The sequence below is a fragment of the Rattus norvegicus genome, chromosome 2 (assembly GCF_021556685.1).
Source record: "Rattus norvegicus strain SHRSP/BbbUtx chromosome 2, alternate assembly SHRSP_T2T, whole genome shotgun sequence".
NCBI classification, from domain to species: Eukaryota; Metazoa; Chordata; class Mammalia; order Rodentia; family Muridae; genus Rattus; species Rattus norvegicus.
Genome location: NC_141535.1, coordinates 66,996,508 through 67,011,045, shown reverse-complemented (window position 1 = coordinate 67,011,045; position 14,538 = coordinate 66,996,508).

Genomic DNA, 14,538 nt, shown 5'->3' with positions numbered 1-14,538 from the left:
GCAAGAGTTCTCACTCCACAGTTAATTCATGCACTAGTATGTGTGTGAATGTGGATGCTACAGTGATTTTCAGGATACCTTAACCTTTCGTAAATATGTACATGTTTTGCTGTATTTCCTTGCAGTAGTTTAAAAGAACTTACATTAAGCACTTAAATCCACTGTAAATTAATCTTTTGTCAACCACATGAGATAAGAACACCATTTCATTCTGCTGCATATGAATGCCAAATTTCTTCTACAAAGATAATTCGAAGAGCTCTGTTTTCTTTTGTCCATATTAGTGATATCTCTATTAAAAGTAAAGTAGCCGTAGCAGTGTACACCTATGTCGAGGATATTTATTTCATTTCTCTGTATGTATGATTGTGTTCTAGTTCCATGGTCTTTTTATTATCCTGACTTTGAAGCACAATATATAATCATTACTATGATTCCTATAGCCTTGTTCTTCTGATCAGGATTGCTTTGCCTATTTTTGGTGTTTTTCCTTCCATTTTAAATATAGTTATTTTCTATTTTGGGGAAGAATTTCACTAAAAATTAAGTAAGAATTATATTGAATCAGTATGTTGTTCTCTATATTGTAGATAATTTCTCAATATTAATTTTGCTAAACAATGAGCATGGAATGTCTTTCTGTCTTTTAATAGGCTGTTCAATTGTTGTCTCCATTCTTGTAAAATTTTACATGTATACCTCTTTCACGTTTCTTATAGTTTTATCCGTACATATTTTATTGTGATATTTGTTTGTTTGTTCATTTAGATTATTGTGAGTGTGATTGCTTCTTTGAATATTTTTTTCTTCACATTTAGACATTAGTATATAGAAGCCTTCATAATGATTCTATTCTCTCTTTTACAGAAACTGCACTGCAAGAAATATTAAAATAACTGAGAAGTTTAGAAAACAAATTGTCTAAAAAATTTACTAATATTTTTATTTAAAATATAAATTAATTATTGCAGTAAGATCTTTTAAAATTTGCATTTATTTATTTTTTCTATGTGATACTTGTGTCTCTGTGTATAATGGGATATAGGAATGAAAAACCTAACCAAATTGCTCAAATTTTTAATTAATTTAGTATATCGAGATCTTCCGTGAAACTACAATCTGACTTATACTAAGCTGAAAAGACCATTTCAGTGAAGAATTGGTCAAAACTAGGTTATCATATATAGAAAAAAACATCATTATGTATACTCATGATATTTGAGTGTGACATTAAATATATCTAAGACTGGAACTCATTAATTATGTAAAAGTGGATTTTTAATGATCACAACAGGTTTTGGATGAGTCAGTCTCTCAATATTTTATAGACATTAATTAAAGCACACTTCTAAAAACAACCTTTATTAGTAATAAGTCAATATTACTAACGTGGAAAAATTATGTATAAGGAAATCAAATTATCATTCATATGCACCACTGGACACTTTAATATTATTAGTGGAGTAAAATTAGCTAGTAGATATAGCTAGAAATATTGGAACCCAATTAATGTAGAACCTAACAATACTAAGTTAGCTACTTTCAGAGGATCCAAGACAGCAGTAACTCTAACATTATATTTTCTTACTGGCTAATGACTGTGCCTATCATGGGAGCAGTAATGTAATCTGACTCATATTTGGCTGTGGGATCTCAATATCTGTTTCTGGAAGTAGTAGGTTAGAGCCTCTCAGAGGACATTTATGCTAGGCTTCTGTCTGCGAGCATAATGGACTATCATTAATACTGTCAGGGATTGCTTCTTGTTCATGGGTTCAGTTTCAAGTTGGGTCAGTCATGTATTGTCCATTCCCTACCATTTGATTCTTTTTTGTCTCTATACTTCTCATAGGCAAGGCAAATTTTGGGTTAAAGATTTTGAGACTAGTTGGTATCCTTATCATTCTCTCAGAGACTGAACTACAAATTAAAGAGCATACATGAGCTCTTCCTAGGCCCCCTGGCACATATGGAGCAGATGTGCAACTTGGTCTTCATGTGAGTTCCCCAACAACTGGAGTGGACAACGACTGTCACTGACTCTGTAGCCTACCTGTGGGACACGTTTCCCTAATTGGGCACCTTGTCTGGCCTCAGTGGGAGAGGATGTCACTAATCCTGCACTGACTTCATGTGCCAGGATGGGTTCTACCCACAGGAATGGGGGGAAGCTCCTTTATCAAGAAAATGGGTGGTGGATGAGGGAGCAGCTATATGGGGGGTTGACTGGGAGGAGACGGAAGAATGCAGTGGGAATGTAAAGTAAATAATCAAGTTAATTAATGCATGGGTGAAAAAGAATATATCCACATTCTTCATATTTTGGAGGCTGTAGAAGAATGTAGTGAGTTAATGATCAGCCTAGGCCACCCTGTCAGACTATATTGACTTAATTTCAATCTATCAGTCAGTCAGTATAACAGGTAGTAAATCTAATGGGTAACTAAATTGTATAGAATATTAGAAGATGTGGAACATTTGGAGGGTGTACTGAGAGGGTAATAAAATCTGAAGTGTAAAGATAAATAGAGGAAGAAAGAATATTAGAACATGAATATTCCTTTAAGAAAAGAACTCATAAAGCAAATAAAAAATTCTGAGGGAAGATAGACAATATTTTAATAGTTCTAGACCAGAAGCTGAGAATTAAGCAAAAGGCTGACATTTGAACCACCTTGAAAAATCATAAAATTAGTTAGTTTTCAGAAGTATTATATGAAATCGTTGTAAAGGTGTCCAGCTGAGAGAAAGCTTATAATACGCCAAGGTCAATAAAACTTTCTGTGTGTAAGATAATGAACAGAGTTGAAGTAGTAAAAATGATATCAGAGAGATAGTGCAGGAAACTTTCTTTGGGGTTCTTTGAAAACCATAAGGATAATGGAATTACTGACCTTCAAAGGAAAACTCAAAAGTGATGTTCAAAATATGTCAAAAAGCAGTCTGTCATATATCTGAATTGCTTTGATATCTTTTCATATTGCATGTTGTCAGAAAATTGACTCAAATTATTTGGGTTTAAGCAAGTAAGGATAGGATTGGCCTTATGTGAACTATGACAGGTATAAGTGAAATTATTGACATAAGATTTGAAGGTAAACTCTGCTTCAATTTGGCATCTTATATTCAGATGCCAATTAGACAGTTAAATTAAGATGCATGGTAATCCTTGGGAATTTGAGAAAATCTTTATGATAGCAGATAAACTTTAGTATGCTTGGCTTATAAGTGCTATTTAATTCATGGGAATTGAAAACTTTCTAAGTAGCTGCATATAAAAAGAAAAAGAAGAGGCTTAGGATGCAGACTTGGGAAAATGGTAAAACTAAGAACATGCAAATCTGTGTTTAAAGAGGAGAGTATTGATTTTCAGATTTATTGTTTTTGCAGTACTTCTAAGAAAACAACACAGCCATGTTATGGGATGGCAAATGTGGAGATACTTCAAAGTGTGAGTACAATAAATCAACCTATCAATGAGCCATTCACATGTTGCCTCTTGTAACTGACTAAACTAGAAAAAAAAAAGGCCTCCTGAAATGTCTGTCATCTTCTTTTTCATTGGAAAAGTAGAAACTTACAGAAAAAAGCTCTGTTGGATTGTGTTGATTATCAACTCTACAACATTTAACAATAGCAAAGAATCAAGTCTTGGACTCATGTCTGTGAGCAGTTACCTGGATTCCACTAATTGCGTTGGACATCCTCATTTAAAGTTGCACAATATTCCATGGGTTAGGGTCCCAGGTTGAATAAAATGAAGAAAGCAGATCATGAGCATTCATCGCTGCAGATTTCTGGCTGTAGAGACAGCTAGACTCATGTTCCTGTCAACTTCACCATCTAGCAAAATCTGATGCATTTAACCTATGTAATTGGAAATATGAGGAAAGGAGCTGTACACATCACACATCTAATGATTAACTCAAAGATTTTACTAATTCTGTTATTCAAATAAGAATAATGATTTTATTTTCACCACTGACAGGTACCTCATAGATATTTAGATCTTGGATAATATAATCTAAGAGGTAGGAAAACTTTGTACCCTATATGAGAGTGGAACAAAAATATTTTTCCAATTCTTTAGATATTGAAAAAGATGACAATTGTGTTCTAAATAGCCAAAATAAAACTTGGAGTAAAAGAAGGAAGAAGAAAAGAGCATGGAGGTGTAATAGGAACTCCTTGACAGAAGCAATGACTGCCGAAACCAATGGACTGACTACAGCTTTGATACTGAGGAGCATTTGGAATACTGCAGGTCCAAAGACTAATTTCCTTATCTGGGACTGTTTTTCCCTCCCACAACATATCCCTGATGACTGCTATCTACTACCTCTGTATAAGAATTCACAGATTGAAATACTTTGAAATCTATTAACTTAGCAGACCTTACAGCATCTCAAAAACTAAGGATATCTTCATATAGTATCTTATGCTTACAATGAAGCCTTCTACATCTTTTTGTACCCTTTTGTTCTGATGGACACACCAATGTATTTAAAATATAACTTTTTAATGACTTTTACTTTTGTTGTGTAAGTTTATAAAATCCATAACATTACATCTACTATGGAATATGGATATTTGAGGTAAACTATGTCTATGATCTAAGACTATAGTCATACCTCTTATTCCCTTTAAGAAAGTTGAGAACCAAGGTCTTGCATTGACATTATATATATATACATATATATATATATGTATATATATATGTATATATATATATATGAGCTATGACATGATAAAGTTATTACCATGTAAATGAATTATTATTTGTTCAAATATATAAATAATACATATACGAAATATTGTAACACATCATAGCAATGCAATATATGATGGAATTGATCTGTTGACTGTACCCACTGTCTGGGAGCTGAGATTACCTAAAAGTTCACATACATACACACAAAACCCTTTGTCTGCTAATCGCTAATTCTGGAAACTAGTAAAACTAAAAATATAAACCTTAGTATTGCTCAATATTTATTGCTCTTGCATCATCATGTTTTTTTAAACAGTTATTATTTACTCCAGGAGGAAGTTTCATTCTATAACAATGATAATTTACACTGATTATAACAGTGATTAGTTAACTGTGTCTATTTATTTCTTCTCTTTCTTTTCATTTCACTTTATCCTTTGTTGTTCATTTGTTGAGACGTTCTGTAGCCCAGTCCAGATTCATCCAAGCTTGTGCTTCTTCTGCCTTGACTCTGTTTTGATTACAGATGTAAACTACTCACATGTTTAGCCTCCCTCTAATTTCCACTTCAGTAAATCTCAAGACAAGAAAACAAATATCAACCACATTCTCTACCTCTCCTATCAATATTCTTCCTGTATAGGAATTTTATTCCAGCAACATGGCTTCTCTGATCACATCCAAAGACCTGCTAGGTTGATGTGACCTGCCTGGATAGGGACACACCTTTAGTACACACCTTTAATCCTAATAATGATGTCTAATTGAGGGGCAGACAAAGTGATAAATCACAGAAAGATTTCACAGAAAGAGTCAGAGATAAGGTATGCTCAACTCTCAAAGACCTTACAAAAGAAAGAGGAAATTTAAAAAGAAGTGAGGGATATAGAGTCAAGTTCAATCCAATTCATTTGAACTCAATTCAGTTGTTCTCAGTTTGGTTCAGTTCAATTCAGGGGATAGCTGAATTCAGTTTCTAGAGTTCAGAGGCAGTCTTTCCAGGGAGAACAATCTAGCCACAATCTGAGAGAAGCCAATTTGAATCAGTCTTCTTGGAGAGGACATTGGATCAGAAAAGCTGAGCTGACCCAGTCAGCCAGAGTTCAGAAAGAGTTAGAAAAAAAATCTCAGACTGAAACAGTATAGGCCTATGTTAGCAGGCGGAGGCTGGAGGGATGGAAGCTAAAGCCTTCAAGGGTCTGGGCTTGGACACGTTTAGATTGCATGAGAGCTAGAAACTTCCAGATCTAGGTTTGGGGATAATTTACACAGAAATGCTCTGGTCATAGTGTCAGCCACGGATTCTTAAAACTTGGGTACTAGCCTTTTTTTATCCCCTCTTCTGAGGAAATAATACTAACATTTACAAAATAGGTCCAAAGACTGGAAATAAAGTCAGACAGGGCCTGCATAGGGGCACTACATAGAAACCAGGCTACACATCTGTTACATATGTGTAGGGCACCTAGGTACATCCCTTCATGCTCTCTGGCTGATGGTTCAGTCTCAGTAATTGTCTATGATCCAGATTAGTAAATTCAGTAAGTATTATTGTGGTGTCCTTGACCTCTCTATCTCTAATCTTTTCTTCTCCTCTTTCACAAGAATACCAAGCTCCATCTACTGTTTGGCTATTGGTCTATCCATCAGCTTCTCTGTAAAGCCTCTCAGAGGACAATTATGCTTACAAATATAGGAGTATATCATTATTAGAATCAGCGGTAGGCTCTTTCTCATGGCATGGGTCTAAACATGGGCCAGTCATTCAATGTCACTCCCTTAATTTCTGCTCCCTATAGATCAATGTATATCTTGTAGACAGAAAAAAATATGTGGGTCAAATTTTTGTGGCTGCGTTGACATCCCTATCACTTCATTGGAAGTCTTGCCTGGTTTTGTGAGGTGGCTGTTTCAGGTTTCATATCTCATACTGCTAGGAGTCTTAGCTATGGTCACCTTCATAGACTCTTGAAGTACAATGATCAAAATTTGAAGTGGGTTTGAAGCACACTGTATAAGTCAAACTAGACTTAAGTTAATATTGATGAAGACAGAAGATTCCTCTTTAACTCTTTTCCAGTATTGTTTGCATTGTTAGCAATATGGATCATCTAAATTTGAAATCTAAACATTAAACTAAATGTCTAATTTGTTAAAGAATTTCTCAATAGATTATTAATTTAGGAACTTTAAAGATTCTATAAATCTAGTGGATCTGCGTCCCTTTATTTAAAGTGTGTCTTACACAAGTTGATCTGTGAATTGTAAGTGTAGATTTATCTTCATTTTTGGGACAATTTTCTTTATTTTCCAAGCACCATGAAAAGGAGCTGGAGATAAGTCTCAGAAATTAAGAACACTGGTTTCTCTTTTAAGAAGACTCATGTTTGATCCTCAGGACCCACCTAATAGCTCACAACAATCTTTAACTCTAGTTGAAGGGCCTCTGATATTTACTTATGGATCCTAATGGCATTGTCCACATATGCTAAACAGATGTATATGTAGATAAAATATTATATATAGAAAATAAATCTAAGCAATCCTTGAAAAATAAAAAGGCCATTAAAATATATAGAAATAAAATTGTATATATACATATTAAATTGTTGAAAAACATTCACATGAGTATATTGATATAGTATACATAAAATGAAAAAACATTTTAATATTTTCTTGCTCTTTGTTTTGTTATTTTACTTCTTGTTGCTGTGCTGATTATAGAAATCAAATTGTTTCCTGTACAAATAGCAAGAGTTATAGTACTTAGCAGTGATCTATACCTCTGGCTACTCAGAACCAAACCAGATACCAGAAATCTTGTAGGTCATTCATGATGGACTCTTTCCTCAATATCAGCAGCACATAACATCAAGAAGTGATACAAATGACTCTGTTCCTTAACTGTGGACGTTCTACTACCTTTACTTGAACAAAGAATGAAGCAGAAGAGACAAATGCTTTTCTTTTAAACTGGACTTGGGAACATGAAACAAAATGGCTTTGGTTCTCAACTCCATTTACCATTCTCCTAAAGGAAAAGGCCTAATGTTTTTTTATGTTCCCATGAGTACAAAATTCCTAAAGTTGCCTAAGATCTTTGACTCTGGAAAATCCCTTATAGATCTTTCAATGGAAGAATAAGTGTGGGGCTGAGGCTTCATTTTTTTCTTCTTGAGCACTAGCTTTGTGTTCTACCATCTGTTTCCCTACTCACACCTCATTTTTGCGAATGAGAAAACATGATAATTAAGGAAAAAAAGAAGTGTCACACTAACGCCTCCTTAGTAACTGAAATACCATATTACAGAGAGTAGAAAATACTATACTTGCCCATATAAAATGAGCAGACTTTACAATAAGGAACTTTGTGAACTGCAAACAAAGTTTGTTTTTTTTTGCTGTTGTTGTTTTGTTTTGTTCTGATTTGTTTTGTTTTATCTCCACCCTACTCCCTATGTCCAAAAGCTCACTTTTCATATAGTGCACTACATTAAATTAAATATCATGTAAGAGGATATCTTGCATGCATTTTCCCTGAAATTTTCAGTAACAATTATAATCGAGTCCATCATAAATATGTGATCCAAATTGATTGATAACACAAATATGAAAGTGATGGGGATTTCCAAACGAGTAAGGATATTTAAGCTGATAAGGAAATAGAGTTATGTGACAGAACTGATTTTAACTTATATTTTAAGATATTTTATTAATATTTATTCAAAACTTTTGACAGGTAATATATTTATTCAAACCTTGTTGTAGTAGTCATGATGTATTCAAATTGTTCTCTAAAGACTTGATTATCATCGCATTACTTGATTGCATTCAAAACTTCTAAACATGTCAGCAAAATATAGTTTCCTTGCGTAATATTTGAATTTCTCTGAAGAGCACTTGCTTTTCTTTTGTGGTCATAAAGTCCAAACTCATTTTCATATTGAAACAAAGCTCTACTTAGAAGGAGCTAAGAGCTGTTTTTCTGCATTTCCCACCCCCAAGCATTATGAATCTATTGCTGTGAGAGGACTGTCTTTATTCTTTACACTTCATTCATTATCGTGTTCATATTATAGAAACAATGAACTGCTTCTTACTCCTTTAAAAATATGAATGCAATAGTCAAGTAAGCACTTGGTCAGTCATTAAAGCATAAAATACAGAAAACTGAAATTTCCATGCCAGTTTAAATTTAAAATGTATGCCATATGAAAATGTATTTTCTGTAGTATGCCTCCCAGATATTTCAGAATCATTAATATTGCATGTTTGCATATGCAATTTTTGTTTCTTTTCCAAAAGTGCATATATTGAAAAGCCCATGTCCACCTTGTGAAAGAAGACTATCTATAAAATACAAAGAACCACATGCTGCTTTTCATCTACAATTCCTTGTGCTTCTTTTAAATAGTCTTCTAAAGCCCTGTGAGTCTCATTTTAATTTTAATTGTAACATTTTGCCCTCAGATAGTGCTTTTCCCCTGAAGTCAGCCAAAGGACATAATGATGACAAATTTCAGCCCACAAGCCTCACAAATATGTGAGGATGGACTGCATAAATGAAAACCCAATTTAGACTAGGAAGTGATTTGAATTCATACCTCTTTCAATCAGGAAGCAGGAAAGTAACCAATATTTCACCAACCCAAGAATTTGCAGCAGAAGATAAAGGTAAATTCCACTATTTGGGAGCTTGTGATTCAAAAGACATATGGGAAAGGGCGAAGAACAAGAATTACATAGTAAACCTGTCTACAAGAGCTGATAAAATGGGCTATAGCATGCCAGGCATGAGCAGATTCATTCCAAGGAGCCGAACTTTTTAAGTAATACATTTCTTGGCAAGGCACACTAATCAGAAACCTGAAGTAGAAAGCAGACAATATTCATGCATGCATAACTGTGTATGTGCACTTACAGACACACACACACACACACACACACACACACACACACACAGAATGCACATGCAACAAAATGTGTCCTATTGTTTCCTTTGTGCATAGTAGATCAATAAACAGAATTTCAGAAGAAAGAATTTCAATTAAATTCCTTATGCATTATCACCTTCTTATTCCTAAGTCTATATGTTTTTTATTTGAAAAATGAAAATGATGATTCATTTCTTGCTAGATTGTGGAAATACAATTAAAGAATGCAAAAACATAAGTAGTAAGAAAAAAGAACTCTTCTTAAATACCTTGAAGGTAGAACACGGGAGAAGTTTTTGTCTTTAATTCTGTTTCATAGTTACTTGTTTCTCATAAGACAGTTGACGGGCTTACCCTGATAAGCTCAAAATTCCTTCAATATATTCCCTTCTTGACGGCATACTTGAATATTTCCAATATATACCTGTTATCCATTTTGCATTTTCCCTATAAAGATCTCTTTTGCAATTTATGTCATCATGCATTTTTGTAGTATGCCTCTATTCTTTATACTATCCACTACTTTTAAATAATTCATAGTCAATTTATTACAACAGAACACTAGTGACATTATGATCTTGTACTTGATGAAAGAATATTAATCAGGTGTTTTGAATGTGAAATATCCCCTCAAACCATATTTGGAAAAAAATTTATACTGTATTACTGTTTATTTCAAATGTATAACTTATCAGTACTACTAACATAATACAGCTTCTTGGTTAACACAAAAATACCAATATTAAATCAAGTAAACACCTGACTTAGTGTAATTAAATTTACTTTGATTTGTTTCATTTCATAAATTGCTATAATTTGAATCTGTCTTTCCCAAAACAGTGGAACCTTAGTCTTCAGGGTAACAAAGTGGGAGTTGGGATGAGAAGAACTCAAGACATTAAATATTGAATTGATATCATTTATAAAGTCTCTCCCTCTTTCTCTCTCTCTCTCTCTCTCTCTCTCTCTCTCTCTCTCTCTCGCACACATACACACACACACACACACACACACACACACCTTTTTATCTCTCTCTCCTCTCTTTATCTCTCTCCATGTAAAATAGCTTATCAAGAAGCTTGGGGTTAAACCCAGTCCCCAGGATGCTAAAGCATCAAACTTGTTGAGTTTGAAGCGCACCTAGTCTACATAATGTCTTTCAGAGCAGTCAAGGTAGTGTAGATAAACCTTGTTTCAAGAAAACAAAACAAAACAAAACAAAACAAAAAAAGTGCAAAGGCTAAAAGAAAGGAAAAAATAAAAAGAGAAAAAGAGGAAGAAAAAGAAAATGTTTCTAAACAGATACCTTTGCTTAGATGTTGATTTTTCCAAATTATAGAGCTATGAACTATTTGTTTTCTAATCTTTCTCGTTACTTAACCTGGGTACATTATTATAGTGTTGTAGAAACGCACTAAATTAATATGTAACCAGTTAATTTTCTACATATATTCACTGATCAATCATACAAAGTGAATATTTAGCATACAATCAAAGAAGAGATTCATGAGTTCTTTTCTTGCACATGTAATCATACTAAATCAGGTAGGATTCACAAAATTTTACTGACCATATACAGATAATTTTGAGACATTGAGGTGAATGTGCCTGGCTCATGCAGAAATATACATCCTACCAATGCATCAACATCCTACCAATTTCCTTTATGACAGTACTTAGATATGTATTAGTGTAATGATTATATTTTAAGTCACAAGAAAAATTTAAAAATGGGAACATATTCATTGATTAGATATTCATATGCAATACTGCATGATAGATGATTCAATGATAAGTGACACTTTTGGAAATGCTTATGATTTGCTCAATGTATAGCAAATATAGTATAAGAAATTATATTATTGATAAACATTCTCTGACCTTCAAAATTAAGGATCCCAATTTCTATGGAGGGTTTAAAGAAGTGGGACTGAACTTAGTTCTTGTTCTGCATTTGCAAGTTCATAGATGCAATACCCAGAATGGGAAAAATAAGTAAAAATATAGCACAATACATTTATCAATACAGATTAAATACATGTCAAATAATAATCAGAAAATGCTCTCGAAACAGCTAAATAATTCAAAAAAGTATTCCATCAAATTTCATATGATGATCCTGGCTTTTTTTCACATCTATTGCCTATTTGAGTGTGTTTAAGATGGTGAATGTCTATAAAAGAGGAGAGTGCTGTAGCTAAAGAATGGAATAAAAGTCAAAGTGCTTTAATGACTTAAACTTTATTATAAACTAATTTAACATTTGTTGTCAGGTTAGTGGTTGTCTAAACAGTAAGGTTCTAATTGTTAGCCTAGCAAGATTAGCAGTGAAGATAAGTTAGACCTTCATTTAGTTTCTTATTAGAGAATATTTAGGTTATAATAAAGCACTCAACTGTACAACCTCAAATTCACATGAGTCCCAATATTAATGAATTTATTAAACTTTTCAGAAATCAGTCAGTTCCAGTGGCCTATAGATGAAAACATTCTAATGCCAGATGGAGCATCAGAGAATGTGTATGCAGCTTTAATTATCTAAAACCCAAAATGAACTCTTCCTCGTGATACCTGGGGATTTTAATGAAGAGCATACATATGTTCTTCTTCCTAATTGAAGATGAGCTTCATTTTTAAGGATTTAATCCCTTGAGAATTTGAAACATAAGTAAAAGAAGGGTTGAAAAGAATTCTAAAAACCTAAAATAAACTTTGCTACAGAGCTGCCTGTTGAATGTAAAATTAATAGATGATTTGCATGTCTAGTGAGTGCATTGAAATTGTAAGACATATAAAGCCTATATGCAAAGTATGTAATACAGTGGATTTAAAACATGATTAATTTTATCAGTAACAAAAACATGATAAACACTGTACCTGAAAATTATTGTACCTACAGATTTAAAGTTATCGAATTACGATTTTTCTTACTTATTTTAGAATGTCATGAATATATAAAATGTGTTCTGATTATTTAGTTCTACCTCTATGTACCTTGATATAGGTACTGGACACGGCCACGTGGGAGGCGAAAGGCGGGGAGTTGAACTGCACTTAGTCAATGCCAGTACTGGGCAGGTTCTAGGCTTCGGGGAAGTACTGAAACAGTACTCCAGCAGCTCTGGGGCTGGGAAAGCAAGCGCAGTCTGAGATGTGGGAAAAGCATACATGGTTCGGGGATTCCCGGGCCTGAGATAAAGGCAGGGCTGAGGGAGTTTTCTGATTATTGGACATTCTGGCACCTCTGAGAGTAGAGGAAGAGCTGGCAAGAGAGTCAGAGCCCACAGGCTGGTGACTGGCATCTAGCCTGGGCCAAGGGTCATGAAAGCCCCACCTTAACTCAGCAAAGATTGTCCTTAGCTCAATGGCAGTTGTTTGGGAGTGCAGATGGGTCTAAAGTGGTTGGAGATTTAACTGAAGATCTCTAGGCAAATACTGTTTCTATGCTGCTAATTTCGGGTCTTGATGAGACAGTCTACGGTTCTAAACTATTTATTGACAGTTCATGATAGAAAATAGATACATACCTTACTGTAACATACCAAATTCTCATGGTGGACCCAAGATTAAATACGTTTTGAAGGGAGGAATATCTGGGAAGGGAAGCTTTTTGACTGAAACCTCAGGGCCTCTTGGCCCCTCATTAGCAAAAACAACTCTGTTTTAAGCTATGTGACTGATGTGGGGGAGCATGGCATTTGTTCCAGACCAAGAATCTAGCAGGGATCAGGGATTCACCTAAGTCTCAACTATGTACCGAACAAGTTTCTGGGTCTCAACCTGCTCTACCCACCAAGTTTCCTGGCATGATTTTACTGTCCCACAACAGATCTTGAAAAAATAATACTTTCATATAAAAACAATCCAGGATAGCAAAAACAATCCTTCACTAGAAAAGAACTTCTAAAGGTATCACCATCCCTACTTTTCTGCTGTATCACAAGGCTATAGTAGTGAATACTAAATGGAATTAGCATAAAACCAGACACTTTTATCAATGGACTAAAACTGAAGACCAAGAAATATACCCACACACCTATGGACACTTCATTTTTAAAAAAGAAGCTAAAACTATACTATGTAAATAAAGAATCTTCCATAAATGGTGTTAGACTAACTGGATATATGCATTTAAAAGAATGCAAATAGACCCACCTCTATTTCCTTGCACAGAACTCAAGTCCATATCCATTGAACACTTTACCATGAACCTGGACACAATAAATCTGATAGAAGAGAAAGTGGGAAATAAACTTGAAAATATTGTCACAGGAGACTGTTTCCTGAACAGAAGAACCGCAGCAGCTCAAGCACTATGATCAACAATTAATAAATGGCTCTGGACTCATAAACTATTAATCAGATTGTAAGAAACTATTGAGAATTGTTTAAAATTGGACCATTTTTGAAGGCCAGGAAGAACGAGACAGAAAGACTGTCATCTAATTTTCCAATCTTCTCCCCACTGTCACAAAAAGAAAATACACACACCTTCATTTATGAGTCACATACTGCATGACGCTCAAATGAGAAATCACACAATACACACACACACACACACACACACACACACACACACACACACACACACACGGTTTTATACTTTTTGAAGTTTTATGGTAGTGGAATTTTAATCTAGTAACATGGCTGCTATGGCAAGGGATCACATCCAACAACGTTTTAGGTATGTGTAATCTGGCTGGAATAATGGCATACCTTTAATTCCAAGAGACAGAGGCCAGAAGATTTCTGAATTCAAAGCTATCCTAGTATAGAGAATGTTTTAGGTAAATAGAAACTTAAGTCCAGGCATACCTTTACACCCAACACTCAGGAGACAGAGGCATGAAGATACCTGAGTTCTCCTCAGGTGAAGGAGTTGAGAGGCAGTGA